The sequence below is a fragment of the Lactuca sativa genome, chromosome 7 (assembly GCF_002870075.4).
Source record: "Lactuca sativa cultivar Salinas chromosome 7, Lsat_Salinas_v11, whole genome shotgun sequence".
Classification (NCBI taxonomy): domain Eukaryota; kingdom Viridiplantae; phylum Streptophyta; class Magnoliopsida; order Asterales; family Asteraceae; genus Lactuca; species Lactuca sativa.
In genome coordinates, this window is record NC_056629.2 from 151,424,689 (window position 1) to 151,441,032 (window position 16,344).

Genomic DNA, 16,344 nt, shown 5'->3' on the forward strand with positions numbered 1-16,344 from the left:
CCAGACACTGTCCTTAAAATAACGAACTCCATCAGGATTGGTTTAAAATCTCACTTCTAAACCATGTAAGGTTTCACTTGGAAGATTTTCCTTTAATAAAGCTTTCTCCTGGGTATCAATGATTTGAGATTTCAAGTTTGCCTAAATTACCATTCCTAAAGCTCTCACACGGGAAGGTTTCACTCTTTCTTTTCTACTAAAAGCGTCGGCTACTAGGTTAGCCTTCCTTGGGTGATATCGTATCTCACAGTCATAATCACTAAACAACTCTACCCATCTCCTATACCACATGTTTAACATTTTCTGATCTAGGAAATGTTGAAGGCTTTTGTGATCGGTATAAATGATGCACTTGGTTCCGTACAAATAATGCCTCCATATCTTAAGAGCGAAAACTATTGCTCCTAGTTCTAGATCATGGGTTGTATAATTCTTCTCATGCGGTTTGAATTGTCTGGAAGTATACGCAATGACCTTATGTTTTTGCATTAACACACATCCTAATCCTTGAAGAGACGCATCAAAATACAATACAAATTTCTCTGATCCCTTTGGTAAGGCCATAATTAGTGCATTGCACAACTTGTTTTTCAGGATTTGAAACGCTTCTTCATGTTTCTCTTCCCAGAGAAATTTTCTGTCCTTTTGGGTCAAAGATGTTAATGGTTGAGAAAGCCTAGAGAAATTTTCAATGAAGCGTCTGTTGTACCCAGCTAATCCTAGGAGCTGTCGTATTTCTGTCGGGGTTTTGGGGGCTTCCCATTTCCTGATTGCCTCGATCTTAGTTGGATCTACATGAATTCCTCTTTCGCCGACCACATGACCAAGGAAATGTACTTCCCGAATCCAAAATTCATACTTAGTGAACTTGGCATACAATTTCTGCTCCTTCAACAGCTCCAACACTAGCTTCAGATGTCTCTCATGATCTTCTTTGGTTTGTGAGTAAACAAGTATGTCATCGATAAATACAATTACAAACTTGTCTAGGTATGGTCTACAGACCCTATTCATCAAATCTATGAAAACAGTGGGTGCGTTCGTTAGTCCAAAAGGCATGACTAAGAACTCATAATGTCCATAACGGTTTCTAAATGTTGTTTTGTGAATGTCTCCTTCGTGAACTCTTAGTTGATGATATCTTGATCGGAGGTCGATGTTTGAGAAGTATGAAGCGCCCTGCAACTGATCGAACAAGTCATCTATTCGATGGAGAGGATATCGATTCTTCATTGTCAACTTGTTTAGTTCTCTGTAATCAATACACATTCCGAATGACCCGTCTTTCTTTTTGACGAATAACACTGGGGCTCCCCAAGGTGAAGAACATGGTCGTATAAACCCTTTGTCTAGAAGTTCTTGAAGTTGTCCGGACAGTTCTTGCATCTCGGATGGCGCGAGGCGGTATGGTGCTTTTGCTACCGGTGCCGCTCCGGGAATTAAGTCGATCCGAAATTCGACCTGCCTGTGAGGGGGTAGACCAGGTAATTCCTCCGGAAACACTTCGGGATAGTTTTGAACCACCGGGATCTCCTTGAGTTGCTTAGCTTCAGGTTCTCTTTCTAGCATGTGGGCCATGAATGCATTACAATCCTTCTTTAGGTACTTGTGAATCTTCATGCTGTATACACCGTTTAAACTTCTTCCTGGCTTCTCACCGTGTATGATAAGGGTTTCTCCATTAGGGAGAGGTACCCTAATGACTTTCTCGTAACAACCAATGTCCGCTCTATTTTTGGATAACCAATCCATTCCTACTATTACATCAAAACTACCTAGCTCTATACGAATTAGGTCAATGCTAAAGAGTTTATCAGCTAAATTCAGAGTACATCCAGGAATTATTTCATTATCCCTAATTTCATACCCATCAGCAAGTTCAATAGTATATGTATTCCTTATCTTTCTCGATTTCAAGCCGATTAACGGTCTAAATGCTAAAGAAATGAAACTCCTATATGTTCCCGCATCGAATATTACTAATGCAAAATGATTGATCAGGAGAAACGTACCTGTTATCACTTTAGGGTTTTGATGAGCTTCTTCTACACCAATCACAAAGGCTACACCTCTTGGCCGCCCACCATGATTTCCTTGAAAGTTTTGCCTAGCTTGGCCTTGTCCATTGTTACCAGGCCCCTTGTTTAGTTTGGGACAAGCACTACAGAGATGATCAGTACTACCGCACTCGTAACATGCCCTTTTTCCATCCTTATTCAGCTTACAATACTTCAGGTAATGGTCTGTCTGTTTACAGTTTTGGCACACTGGGCAAGCTCCCTTGTGATGGAAGTTACACTTATTGCACTTTGGATGCGGTCCTGAGTACTGCTTTCGCTCCTACACTTCCATGTCTTTCTGTTCGTGATTTTTCACTGGTTCTTGCTCCTGGGTTCTTACCATAAAGTTTCTTGAGACTTTCTGCTTCCTCCCCGACTTGCCTCCATACTTCTTCTCTCCTTGATCTGCTGGCTTCCTCTTGCAACTAGAGTTTTCCTTTGTCGATGCTCCCGTCCTTATCACATCATTGTTTAGTCAATTTGCTAGACTTACTGCACTTTGAATGGTAGTTGGGTTTGCTGAAGTAACCATTCCCCGAATCTCTGGCGCCAGACCCCAGATGTAACGATCTATCCGTTTCTCCTCAGGAGTAACCATGTGAGGTACCAGTTTTGCTAGTTCATGAAATCGGACTGTGTACTTCTCTATTTGTTTTCCAGCCATAGAATGGTTCCAGAACTCAGATTCAAGCTTCTGAATTTCATCCTTGGGACAATACTCCTCTATCAGCAGCTTCTTTAGGTCTTCCCAAGTTAGCTGATATGCGGCTGCACGACCTCAGTTTTGCACTAGAGTATTCCACCAGGTCAATGCCCTGTCCTGGAGTAGACAAGTTGCATACTCAACTTTGTTGCGCACGAGGCATTTGCTAATGTGAAGGACCGACTCCATGTTGTCAATCCATTTCAGTAACCCGACTGCACCTTCCTTTCCATGGAATTCCTTAGGTTTACAGGCCATAAAGGACTTGTAGTTGCATTCTCTTTCATTGCTTCCCTAATTTGTTCCTCTAGTTCCTTGGTTAGCATTGAGACCCGCAGTTACTTGAGTAACAATGTTTGGGATTGTTGCCATGAGTTGTTGTTGTGCTACAACTTGAGCAACATCGGGTGTTTCGTTCTGTGGGCGCCCGCGATTAGGCCTTCCTGACATGGTTCTAAGACACAAGAGAAGAAATGCGTATAAATACATAAAATAATGTATAATATTTAGTTCATTACTATTTTGAAAACCACAAGTGTTATCAAATTAATGGGTTGCGTTAATACTATACATATAGATTTGAGAAAGGAAGGGAAAAAAATCTTTTTATTCAACCATTGACTAAACGAATTCTAGGGTTTGACTTCTTAGTGAAAGTTTTTAAACATAAAAATAAGTTTCTTCATTACCATTTGAAATAGTCTTAAAACCAAAACAATACATCAATCCCAAAATAAAGTTTTAATGTTTCTCCCAAAAGACACCCAACATGGGTTTTCATTCCATGACAAAATAAAATAAAATATTGAAATCAGAACCAAATGCTAATGGCTATCCCAACAAGAAAGATCAGCACCACAATCAGTAACAGCCCTCCAAACACATAATATGCGGTCATCGCACGACTTGCCACTCGTGTAGCAGCACTAGCAGTATCGGCAGCCTCCATTGAATGCTGGAACAGGATGTCCATCCCTGTCAACACTTCATCCAAACCTCCTGATGCCCAGCCATCACAGTGAGACTATGACGTAGGTCTGCTGCCATCCACTGCATTCTTTCGTACTCCTCTGGGGTCATACCTGGCTGCCTGATGGGTATCCCTATAACATGTTGTGGTGGGGGTGCTCTCGGTCCTGCCATGTTGGGTCCTACCCTACTGGGTCCTACCGTGCCAAGTCCTGCTGTACTGGTTGCTATCCTTCCCGGGATAGGAACACTCTTCCTCGCCGTCCTTCGAATATGAAGCCCATAAAGTGGTGGTTGTGGCAACACCGATGCAGGCGATGCCTCGCGTTGCTCACTCGGGGCGTTGTGGTTGCTAATCTCCACCGAGGCTCACGTGTCTTCTGTGTCTTCCGAGGGTTCTTCTTCCACTGAGGCGGGGGGATCACGTCGAGGGATAACGGTGACATAGCCGGACTCATCAGCTGAGGCGGTAGCGCGAGAGGATGACGATGTCGACATAGTGGACAGAGAGATAGTTTTAATGAGATATGAAATAAATGACAATGCATGCCTATAATATGCAATGCTTACACACACCAAAATTAACCTTTTTGAATTTTTGAAATAAATTTTTCTCAAAAAAATTTGTTGAACATATTCCCATTATAGTTAGCTCAAGCTTTGTATAAATCATCCCTTAATTAAACATAGGTGACCAGGCTATGTTTGGCTGAGGTCCAACAATACAACTCCCGGCCTAATTATACTAGTAATATGTTTGATGTAAAAAGAATTTTTATAATTTTTGGTTATAGGTTGTGTTTTCTTAAAGGAAAACTGATGTTCTCTATAACTTTAGCTCTGATACCATTTCTGTCACACCCCGCTAAAGCAGAAACGCAAGATATGACAACGATAAAGGTTTCATTGCAAAATATAAAGATACATCACCATAGCAATAGTTAAAAGTTTACAACCCATATCTTAAACAAAACAAAGTACAAGTTTTCCTGATGAGTTCGAAAACTCTTTGATCGATTAGATCTTTGTAAAAGGTAAATAAATAAAACAGAAACATTAATGTAAAAAACACAAGTATGGATTTGATTAACTCAATCCTCAGCAGAGCTCGATGAAGAACTTCTGCTGTAGAGGATTCTAGGGTTACAAAAGATAAGAACTTGTACGCTATCAAATCTCTATCAAATTTTTACGTTAAGAATGCATGCAAGCATCTATATATAATAAACCCTAAACAAAACTCACGGATGGACAGGCCCATACCGGAGACAAAACTTGGACTAGCTAACGAGCCCAAAAGACGCAACACTAAACTGGGCCTAACAATCTCCCCTTTTGCTTCAATTTGGAGCGAGACTATCATTTCTTCTTGCTCGGACCAGCTGCTGGAACCTTCTTGGTTGTATCAAATAGACGAGAGATAAGTGCAAGAATAGTCTGTCTGAAGCGAATGTACCATTGAATCATATCATCAAAGTACTGCTTGTCATCTGCCAAATTCTGCTTGCACCGATGAATGATCCCTAAGACATGTTCCAGACATGCAGTGGTATAGAGATGTTTGTCTGCCAAAGCGAACAGGCATTTTTGGCCTTCGTTTCTGGTAAACATAACGGAGTTTCTCTTCGGGTCTATCTTCCCCATCTGCATCATGTTTATGTCACTTTCTGAGCCCACAGGAGATATGGTAGGCTTTTTCTTGAATACAGTCGCTATGTCCTGATCCATTTTGGCGACTTCCATGATGTAACAAATAAGCATCCTCTTGAAGTGGTCGATGATCGGACCATATTCTGCTTCATTAGTAAGAAGGATGTTGTGCAAAATAATCCAGTCGTGTGGATTCAAGTTGGGAAGATCAGCAAGTGAGATGGCATGTTGAGTCTTGGCAGATCCTCTCAGCACCTTAAACCAAACGTTGGTAAAGTTTCCTTCCTTATACGGCTTTAGAACCTGAACATTGACAATCTTCTGAGCGCTCCATGTTTGATACTGTGGTTGAGCGGCCCTCAGATAGAATTTGACTAAGTCCCTGTCAACCTTTGGATGAGGATGAGGGAACTCAGCAACGTTGTCAAAGGCATGAAAGATAAACGCCTTTCGGGTCAGTGGCATGTCGAACTGAGAATCGACAGAATTATTGTGATCAAGTGAGATCACTGGTTCTAGCCACAAGATGCTTGGAGTATCGATAGCTTCTTTCAGCAACTTTTCAAGATTCCAAGGAGGAAAGAGAGTTTTCCTGCTCTCGAGAAGGTCGTGAGCTTCTTTTTGTCTTTTTTCGGCTTCTTCAGCCTCTCTAGCTACACGAGCGCTGATGTCAGCATTGATGAGATTAAAAACAACCTTTAATCTATGAAGATCGATTAGATCTTGAACAAGTATATGAATATAAAACCAGTAAGAACGCAATAAAAAGAACAAGACAAGATTGAATCAAACGAGTCGAATGATTAAAACAAAATCCTCAGAAGAGCTCGATTAAGAACATCAACTGTAGAGGATTGGTAGGTTACAAGAACGATTAAAGAAACCTTGAAATTACTATCGTTAAGCTCTCTATCGTTATTCTCTAAAATCGTTAACCTCTATCTCGTTAACCTAATATGCATGCAAGCATTAACTTATATACAATACATAAAAGGCTCTCGGTTGGACAGGCCCAAACCGGAGTGTACATGGCTAAACTAACGAGCCCAAAAGACGCAACATCAAAATAATCTTCAGCCCAACAATCTCCCCCTTTGCGTCAATTTGGAGCGAGACCTTCACTTGTTACTTGGGCCAGCAGCTGAAGCAGGTACCTTCTTTTTCACGGTGCTAAACAGACACTTGGTTATGGAGAGGATGGTCTGTCTAAACCGAATGTACCAATTGATCATGTCGCTGAAGTACTTGACATCATCAGCCGAATTCTCTTTACACCGCTTGATAATTGATAAAACGTGCTCCAAGTAAGCTGTGGTGTAAAGGTGTTTGTCAGCTAAAGCGAAGAGACATTTCTGTCCTTCGGCTCTAGTGAACATCACCGAGTTTCGCCTTAGATCAATCTTGCCCATTTTCATTTGGTTGAGATCACTGGCCGATCCCACAGGAGCTATCTTCGGTTTCTTCTTGAAGACTGTGGCGACCTCCTGATCCATTAGGGCAACCTCCATGATGTAGCATGCTAACATCCTCTTGACATGGTCTATGATGGGACCATATTCGACTTCATTGGTCAAAAGGATATTGAACAGGACAATCCAATCATGAGGATTTAGATTCGGCAGATCCGCCAGGGAGATGATATGAGCAGTTCTTGCAGATCCTCGAATGAGCTTGAACCTAACGTTTGTGAATCTCCCCACGGCATAAGGCTTCAGTACCCGAACGTTCACAATCTTCTGGGCGCTCCAAGTAAGGTATTGAGGGCGAGCGGCCACCAGATAGAAGTCAATGAGCTCCCTGTCAAGCTCATCGTTCGGATGCGGGACTTCAAAAATGTTAGAGAAGGCGTGGAAGATGAACGCCTTTCGAGTCAGCGGCATATCAAATTGCGAATCGACAGTGTTGTTGCAGTCGAATGATATAACCGGCTCGAGCCATAATATGCTTGGAGTTTCTATGGCCTCTTTTATCATACGATCCCTAGTCCAGGCAAGGAAGAGCAGCTTTCGGCTCTCAAGGAGATCGTGGGCTTCTTTTTGCATGCGTTCGGCTTCTTCAGCCTCTCGCGCCACACGACTGGCATCATCATCAGCATTACGACTGTTCTTTCGTTTTAACATGTCAGCAATGGTCTCCTTGTCTTCATCTTCATCTTCATCTTCATCAGCTATGTTTTTACCCTTGTTCTTCACACCCGAACCCGAAGCATGACCAGTCTGAGGTGGTTCGGTTGTGTGAGTAGCTTTGGAGGAAGGAGGTGGTTTCGATCCTTTCGTCTCATCTCCCCCTTGTTTCGGAATGGACACGAAACTCGGAAGGCCTTCGATTTTGCTAAGAAGGTCCATGGCCGGAGATAGCTTTTCAGCAAGGGTGCGCCTCACTGAGTGATTGAGAATAGGATCGTGTGCTTCAAGGATGTTGGATAATGATGCGTGGACATCCGAAACACAAGATCTGATCACCTCCCTTTCGGATCGAAGAGCGTCCAATTGTTGTTGAGAGTTGGAAAGCTCCGTGCTCTTGACCTTGAGGGCGGTTGTTTTGCTCGCCAAAACGTCCATCATAGAATTCTCAGCTGCAAGATCCTCTTGTAGCTTAGCCAGGAGGGCATCGATGGAGGCACGAAGTGCCGAGTTGTCGTCGCTGATATTCTGGCGTAGGGTAGCGAACGAAGTCAACTCCGTTGAGACAAATTTGGCCAATTGTTGAACGATTGGTTCCAAAGTCGTCTTCGTGGCGTCGACGCTTTCCTGCAAAGACTTCAGCAGGACAGAAGCGTCGGAGAATAGTTTATCGACTTTTTCGGTCGCAGCCTCACAGGCTCGGGTGGAGGCATCGATAGCAGCAGATGCTGAGGCCACCGAATCATGTTGAGCCCTTGAGAAGGCGTCAACAATCTTCTGAAGGGCAGCTTCAAAAAGAGATGACTGCTGGTTGGTGGAGGAGGCAAGAAGTAGATCAACCTTCTCGTTAAGCTCTCGGAGATGCTTCTTTGTCACTGGAGCATCATCCTCCTCGTCACTCTGAACTTGAAACGGACTATAGTAGACCGAATCAAAGTTCATGTGTTCCCCGCCAAGATAAGTATCGTCTCTATCAGAGGCATTTTCTGGAGATGGAGGGGGTGGAGAAGCTGGGGGTGTTGTGGTTGGTGTATGTTGAGTTTGAGTGTGGGGTGGGGTAGTTTCGGGTGGTGGTTGAGTTTGGGTTTCGGTTTGTGGTGGTTCGGTTACAGGAGGGGTTTCGGTAACTGGTGGTGTTTCGGTTGATGTGGTGAAAATGGGTGGTGGTATAGGGAAAGAGGTTGGGGGAATGGTGGGGTTTATGGTGGGAATGGAAATAGGAATAGTTGGTGGAGGTGAAGGAACTGGGGATTGATGAAGTTCCATCTCTGGGGTTGGGGACCGAGGTGGTGTGTTGCCTCGTTGAGGAGATTCGTCTCCTTGAGATCCTTCAGAGTCCGAACTTCCACCCTCAGATTCACTTGGAGAGGAGGGAATAACTAGCTTTCGCTTCTGTTGGGTCTTCCTTCTCTTCGGCTGTGGGGATGAAGCAGCCTTCGGTTGTTTCCTCTTTTTGGGAGAAGGTCCCTTTGGAGCTTTGGACACTTGCTTCCCTTTCTCTGCCTTTTTGCCCCTGCCCACCGGTTTTTCGGCATCATGAATCGATCTTAGCATGTCCGGTGTCAGTTCCCTTGGACCAGTTGACCTAAACTCCTTGATCGTTCTGATCAGTCTGCTGTCGGAGGGCACATCTGCATACATTGTCTCCGGGATGGAGCCAATGAAGGAAAATTTCGATGCATCTGATACGATGATCTTCTTGGTATGGAACGTACCAATAGAAGACATCGATGCACCATCAGCAGTTGGAATATTAAACTTGTCCATGGCCCATCGTGTTATCAAGATCCAGAACCGGGCCAACGACACCTCCGAGTGTCGGGATGAGGAAGAGAGGCTCTGAATGTGCTGTTGCCATAGGACAAACCCATAGTCCAGGTTTATCCCGTTGTATACCCCATACATTATCGATAGGAAGAGACGACTTACACCGTCAGATCCTTGAAAAGGACTGTAAATAGGCCATTCCACTGTGGCGGCAGGCAAGACTTCTTAAACTTGGGGACGGAGGTGAGAACTTCTGTGTATCCCATGTTGTAAAACATGCTAAACAACATCCCAACCAGAATAGTCTCCGGATGAACTCATGAAGGGTCAACGGCAAACCCTAGCATAGTGCAGAACCTTTGGCGTGATACGGAGGTCTTGTGTTCTGCAAGCTCGAAAAATACCCGGTCAACGGCCTTGTCGTAGTAAGCCGTCGCGTAGACCTGCGATAGGGCCACCATTGGTACAGTTTCAATGCGTGAGAGTGCAGGAGCAAGCTGGGAGTACTTCAAGCATTCTATGACCGGCGACATGTAGGAATCGTACGCCAGTGGGTTGAGATCAATGACCAGACATTGCTGAGGACGGATGGGGAGGATCTGAGAAGTAGCATGGACGGAAGAAGATTCTGCCATTGTTGAAGGTAGTTGAGGAAGAAGATGAACAGTGAAGCACTTTGGAGGTTTTTGCTCTTTAGAAAATCCAGAAGCAGTAAAAAGGTAAATGGTGTTGTAGACTGCCTTTTATAGTGAGGGATTGGAGAGAGAAAAATCGTTTCATATCTTCTATGCAATGATCACGTAGGAAAGATAGCGTCAGATTCCTAGGATCACGATACCCAACAAGCGCCGTTTCAGAGAAAGGAACCGTTTCCATTTCCACACGCGTCTTTAGTGCCAGAGAGATGACGCTTGGATATCGCACACACGTCCATAAGTGTCAGTAAAAGCGCGTCCGTTTCACATTCACACGCGCCCACTTTTTACTGTCGTTTGAAATTCAATCCTTTTAATCTCCCGCCGAGTCAGCAACCTTTCGTCTTATCCCTTTTAAACACCATTTTTGAATTAAATGGCCACGTGGATTGTTTTTGACCACAGCTCCATAATTAACCACGAAAGTAGAATTCAGCCTGTAAATAATTAGCAACGAAATTTGGGAAAATCAAAGATTTTCGTGCAAAGAGTGTAAAAGAAAAAGAAATAAAGCAACTCTTTTAAGGATATTCTGTGATGCCAATAATGACACGAAACTGATGATCCCGGGCACGAATCTCTTCCTTCAAGGTCAAGAGAGATCTCAAAGTGTTAGTGTGGAATCCCGTTGAATTACGATCAGACACTTATTAATAAATGTTGAAAGGCTTCTTTTAATTAGGCTAAATAAGGGTGGTTTCGCTTTGATTCACCAATTCTATACTTGATATAAGAAAGAAAGTGAATAAAGTACTTGTGAGACCGGTGTAGGCTGTTGAACAAGTAGGTAGGAATTTATTTTGTATTGGCTTAGATTAGTATAAAATCTCAGAAAAAAAATAATTAAAAACTGGATCCCAAGGGAAGAAATGTTATGGTATTTAACGATTTCATAGGAATCACACAAAAGAAAATTTGAGATTTCATTAGGGTACATTCGTCAATCCTTTAGTGAATGCTTGAGCAATTTAATTGTTCACTGTCAATTCAGTGGGTGTTGAATTTTGGGTTTCACTCAGCTCGTAGTGACACGAAACTAAGATCATAAACACAGATGTTGTGTAACCATAAACCTCAGTGGTAATTTCTGAGAGTCTCAAGGGTTACGTTGATGAAATGAATGTAGTGGAGAAGAGTTATCGAGATGGTTTAAGAAGATATAGTACCTCTGCTGCCAAAATAAGGACCAAGCAGAAAACTCTTAACTCATGTGAGAAAAGAGTGAGGTAGCTCATGATTAGAATAAATGGGTTAGCCTTATTGGGAAGACAAGGTTTGTGTATACCAGGTCATGAAGGCTATTATTCAAAATCTTATGAGGCTTGGGACACATACAGCAGCATGCTTCTAGGGACACTAAAGTAGTTCAGCAAATATATCCCCACAAACGAACGAACACAAAAAAGTATAAGAATGAAAAAAAAATATTTTTGGAGTTTTTGTGATTTAAAAAAAAACGAAAAATAAGGAAAAAATAAGTAAGAAGGAAAAAAATAAGACTTAAAAAAAAACTTTGGAAAAACGTTGGAAAGAATATGAAAAACCGAACCCGAACGTTCGGTTGGTTTCGGTTGGAAAAGGTTGAAAAACCGAACCCGAGCGTTCGGTTGGTTTCGGTTCTAGAAAATTTTGGAAAACCGAACCCGAACCTTCGGTTGGTTTCGGTTCCACAAAATTTTGAAAAAGCGAACCCGAACTTTCGGTTGGTTTCGGTTCTACAAAATTTTGGAAAACCGAACCCGAACCTTCGGTAGGTTTCGGTTTTGCAAACTTTTGAGAGACCAAGGAATTTAGACATACAAGATAAAAATACTTTGAACACAAAGAAAAACAAAATTGTACATGAAATATATAACATAGAAAAACTACCTTTGAAGAAATGAGCGAGACACATGGTTTCAACCGAACCCGAACGTTCGGTTGGTTTCGCTTCTTACATTTGAGATTGAGAGGTAGTATGAGGTACTGACTCTGATTCCATCATACCTAGCCCTTGTAATATTCTGTTGAATGATGCTTTAGGAAGAGCTTTGTTAAAGACGTCAGCCAGTTGATCAGTGGTTCTTACGAAATGAACTTCAACGTTTCCATCTTCCACGTGATCTTTGATGAAGTGATACCTCAGTGCTATGTGTTTGGTTTTAGAGTGTTGCACTGGGTTATGACAGATCCTAATTGCACTTTCAGAGTCACAATATAGTGGGATCTTCTTCATATTGAGTCCATAGTCTCGAAGTTGACTCTGGATCCAAATCACTTGTGATGTGCAGGATACAGCGGCAATGTATTCCGCTTCGGCAGTAGACAACGGCACACATGTTTGTTTCTTGGATTGCCAGCTGACCAACTTCCCATCAAGGAATTGACAGCCACCAGTTGTGCTTTTACGGTCGAGTCCACATCCTCCAAGGTCAGCATCAGAATAGGCTTGAACGAAGAAGCCTGAGTTGGATGGATACCATAGACCTAAGGAGGTGGTTCGCTTGAGATAGCGTAAGATGTTCTTCACTGCAAGCATGTGAGGTTCGCGTGGGTTTGCCTGAAATCGAGCACAATAACACACAGAAAACATGATATCAGGCCTGCTAGCAGTTAGATACATCAGTGAGCCTATCATTTGACGATAGAGCGTGATATCGACAGCTGGTTTGTCTAGAGATGGGGTAAGCTTGGTGCCGAATGCCATTGGGACTTTGACTTTTGAGTCTCCCATCATGCCAAACTTCGCTAGGAGAGTCTTCGTGTAAGCTTCCTGATTAATAAAGATGCCTTCGGGTTCCTGTCTTATGTTTAAACCAAGGAAAAAGTCAATAGGACCCATTGAGCTCATTTCAAACTTAGTCTCCATCAGCTTTCTGAATTCAGCTGTTAAGCTGGGATTCGTGGAGCCAAAGATGATGTCATCGACATAAATTTGAACTATCATAAGGTGGTTACCTTCCTTTTTGCGAAAGAAGGTTGGGTCAACCGAACCTTGTTTAAATTTAGACATCTTTAAAAATTTTGTAAGCGTTTCATACCAGGCTCTCGGAGCTTGTTTGCGGCCATACACAACTTTATCCAGAATATAGCAATGATTTGGATACTTTTCGTTCACGAACCCAGGAGGTTGCTCCACATACACAGTTTCTTCGAGTTCTCCATTGAGAAATGCACACTTGACGTCCATTTGGAAAACCTCAAAGTTTTTGTGAGCGGCATAAGCCAGAAATATTCTAACGGATTCTAGCCTAGCTACTGGAGTGAAAGTCTCTTCATAGTCTATCCCTTCCTCCTGACAGTATCCCTTTACCACCAGACGAGCCTTGTTCCTTATGACATTACCTTCCTTGTCCATTTTTTTTCTAAAAACCCATTTGAGACCAACAACCGAAGCATCTGGAGGAGTTGGAATGAGGCGCCAGACTTTGTTCCTTTCGAATTCGTTCAGTTCGTCTTGCATTGCTTGAACCCAATCAGAGTGATCGAGGGCAGTGTTCACTGTCTTCGGTTCAACTTTTGATACGAATGAGTTAAACATACAAAACTCAACCTTTGAAAATAAGGATGTCTGTTTTGCCTTCAGTTGAGATCGGGTCAGAACCTTTTCAGATACATCACCAACTACTTGAGAGATAGGATGATCTCTGGTCCATTTGGTAAGAGGCGGGTAATTCGGATCAAAGGTTGGGTCTAGGTCAGCATTGAGCATTTCTTCTGGCTCAGATTGGCTATTGTAATCAAGCGTCATATCATTATGCTCCCCCTCAATTGATGAGTCTTGAGAAACATGAGGTTCAGGGGTTTCTTGTGGTGCTGGACTTTCAGAGGTTGAAGCACCTTCGGTTGGAGAGGTATCTTCGGTTGGAGAGGCACCTTTGGTTGGTGAAGGACCTTCGGTTGAAGTTGTAGAGCCTGGCTCCCCCTGGACTTGTGAGCTTGGCTCCCCCTCGACATGAGAATTTGGCTCCCCCTCGACTGAAGCATTGTTGGATGGAGATTCATCAGTGGGCGATTCTCCTTCATGCATTCTTCTTGCAGCATCATCGACAATTTGCTTCATATGATCAACTTTGTTGTCAGCTGCACCTGCTTCTGAGAGAGAAGCTTTTTCCGGTTCGTCAAAGAGTTCCAGAAATTTCTCATATAAATTGGTGATCGAGACTGTGACTTGGCCAGTTTGAGGAAAGATTTCCCCGGCAGTGTCTTCTTTGGCCTGTAGCTTTTTGACATAGTTATCGTCAAAGGTCACGTAGTATGTCTCTTCAATCCTACTCGAACGCTTGTTTAGGACCCTGTACGCCTTGGATGTGAGCGAGTAACCCAGAAAAATTCCCTCGTCGGCTTTGACATCAAACTTGTTGCGGTGTTCTTTAGAGTTAAGGATGAAACACCTTGAGCCGAACACATGGAAAAATTTCACATTGGGCTTTCTGTTGTTTATTATCTCATATGGTGTGAGCGTGAATCGCTTATTGAGATAAGACCTGTTCTGTGTAAAACAAGCAGCAAAAATAGCGTCAGCCCAAAAATAAAGAGGTAAGGAAGCGAAACTTAGCATAGTTCGGGCAGCTTCACACAAAGATCGGTTTCGTCTTTCGACTATTCCGTTCTGTTGTGGTGTGTAGGGAGCTGAGAAATTGTGACTAATTCCCTTATCTGCAAGAAACTCTTCAAACTCCCTGTTCTTGAATTCAAGACCATTGTCGCTCCTGATGTTGCGAACGACCTTCTTAAGCTGGACTTCAATTTGCTTGATAAACACTTTCAGCTTTTGAGTCGCTTCAGATTTGAGCTTTAGAAAGAACACCCATGTAAATCGTGAAAAGTCATCAACGATAACAAGAATATACTTGCTACCACCGATGCTTTCGATAGATGAAGGACCACACAAATTGATATGAAGTAATTCGAGTGGTTCAACAACTTTTGTGTTGATTACAGATGGGTGACTTTGACGACTCTGCTTCCCCATTTCGCATGCAGCACACAAATGCTTTCTGTCGAACTTGAGCAATGGAAGACCCCTGACATGACCTCCAGTGACAAGTCGGTTGATATCTTTAAAATTGAGATGAGAGAGTCTTCGGTGCCACAACCAGCTTTCGTCGGATTGAGCTTTTGATAACAGGCATATAGCTGGGTTTCCTTTGATGGGTTTCATGTTTAAAGGAAACATTTCACCCTTTCGCTCTGACTTGAGAATCACTTTCTTTGTCTTTTTCTCTATGATTTCAGAACCTTCATCATCGAATGAGACTTTGAGACCTGTACCTCCAACAAGCTGAGATACACTGATGAGGTTGTGTTGGAGTCCTTCCACATAAGCCACCTTCCTTATAGTGAAGTCTCCGTTTGTTATCATTCCATATCCCTTTATGGTGCCGAAAGAGTTATTTCCAAACTTGACGTTGCCACCATTTGCAAGAGATCTGTATTCCCTGAGCTCCTCTTTCCTCCCTGTCATGTGACGCGAGCAGCCACTATCGATGTACCATTCTTCGTCAAACTGCTCGTCACTTATAACCTGCAAAAATTAAGCAGATTTAGGAACCCAAAGTTTCTTGGTTCCATGTGAGCTTTTCATGGGAACGGGAATAGTAAGAGAGATGTCAACTAGATATGTTCGTTTTATTAGAGTTGTTTCATCTTTCTTTTTAATGGTAAAGTCTTTTATTTTGTTAGGATTGGGTGTGTTCGGTTTGGACTCTGGTTTGGATTCATTGACCTTCTGCTTTCCCTTTTGTTCAGCTGATGAATGAGATTTTTTAGAACAAGCGAAATTAGCTTTAGAGCAAGATGGAGATGAATCGGTGGATGTAGAACGAGAAGAATTAGAATGAGAGGGTTTGGATTGAGAGGACTTCCTGGCTGGTGACTCTAGGTGACCCTTTTGCTTTTGATCATTGGAGGGACTGACCTTGGAGTCTTGTTCTCTTTTGACTTCAGAACCGAACCTTTGCGTTCGGTTGGAGTTGTTCTTGGAACCGAACCTTTGGTTTCGGTTGAAGTCTTTTTCAGAACCGAACCTTTGCCTTCGGTTGGTATTCTCTTGTGAACCGAACCTTTGCCTTCGGTTGGTATTTTCTTGTAAACCGAACCTTTGCCTTCGGTTGGTATTCTCTTATGAACCGACCCTTTTCCATCGGTTGGTATTTTCTTGTAAACTGAACCTTTGCCTTCGGTTGGTATTCTCTTGTGAACCGAACCTTGGCTTTCGGTTGTTGTGATATTCAGGCTTTCCTACAGGATTGTTTTCATACTTCAGATTCTTGTCTTGGTCTGAGTAGTATGCATTCTGGGAGTGCCAGAATTGTTTCCTTTCAGAAAGGTTCTTCCTGTATCTTTGGTTCCTTTCAATCTTCCTATCCCTCATCTGCTTAGGTTGATGATGAACA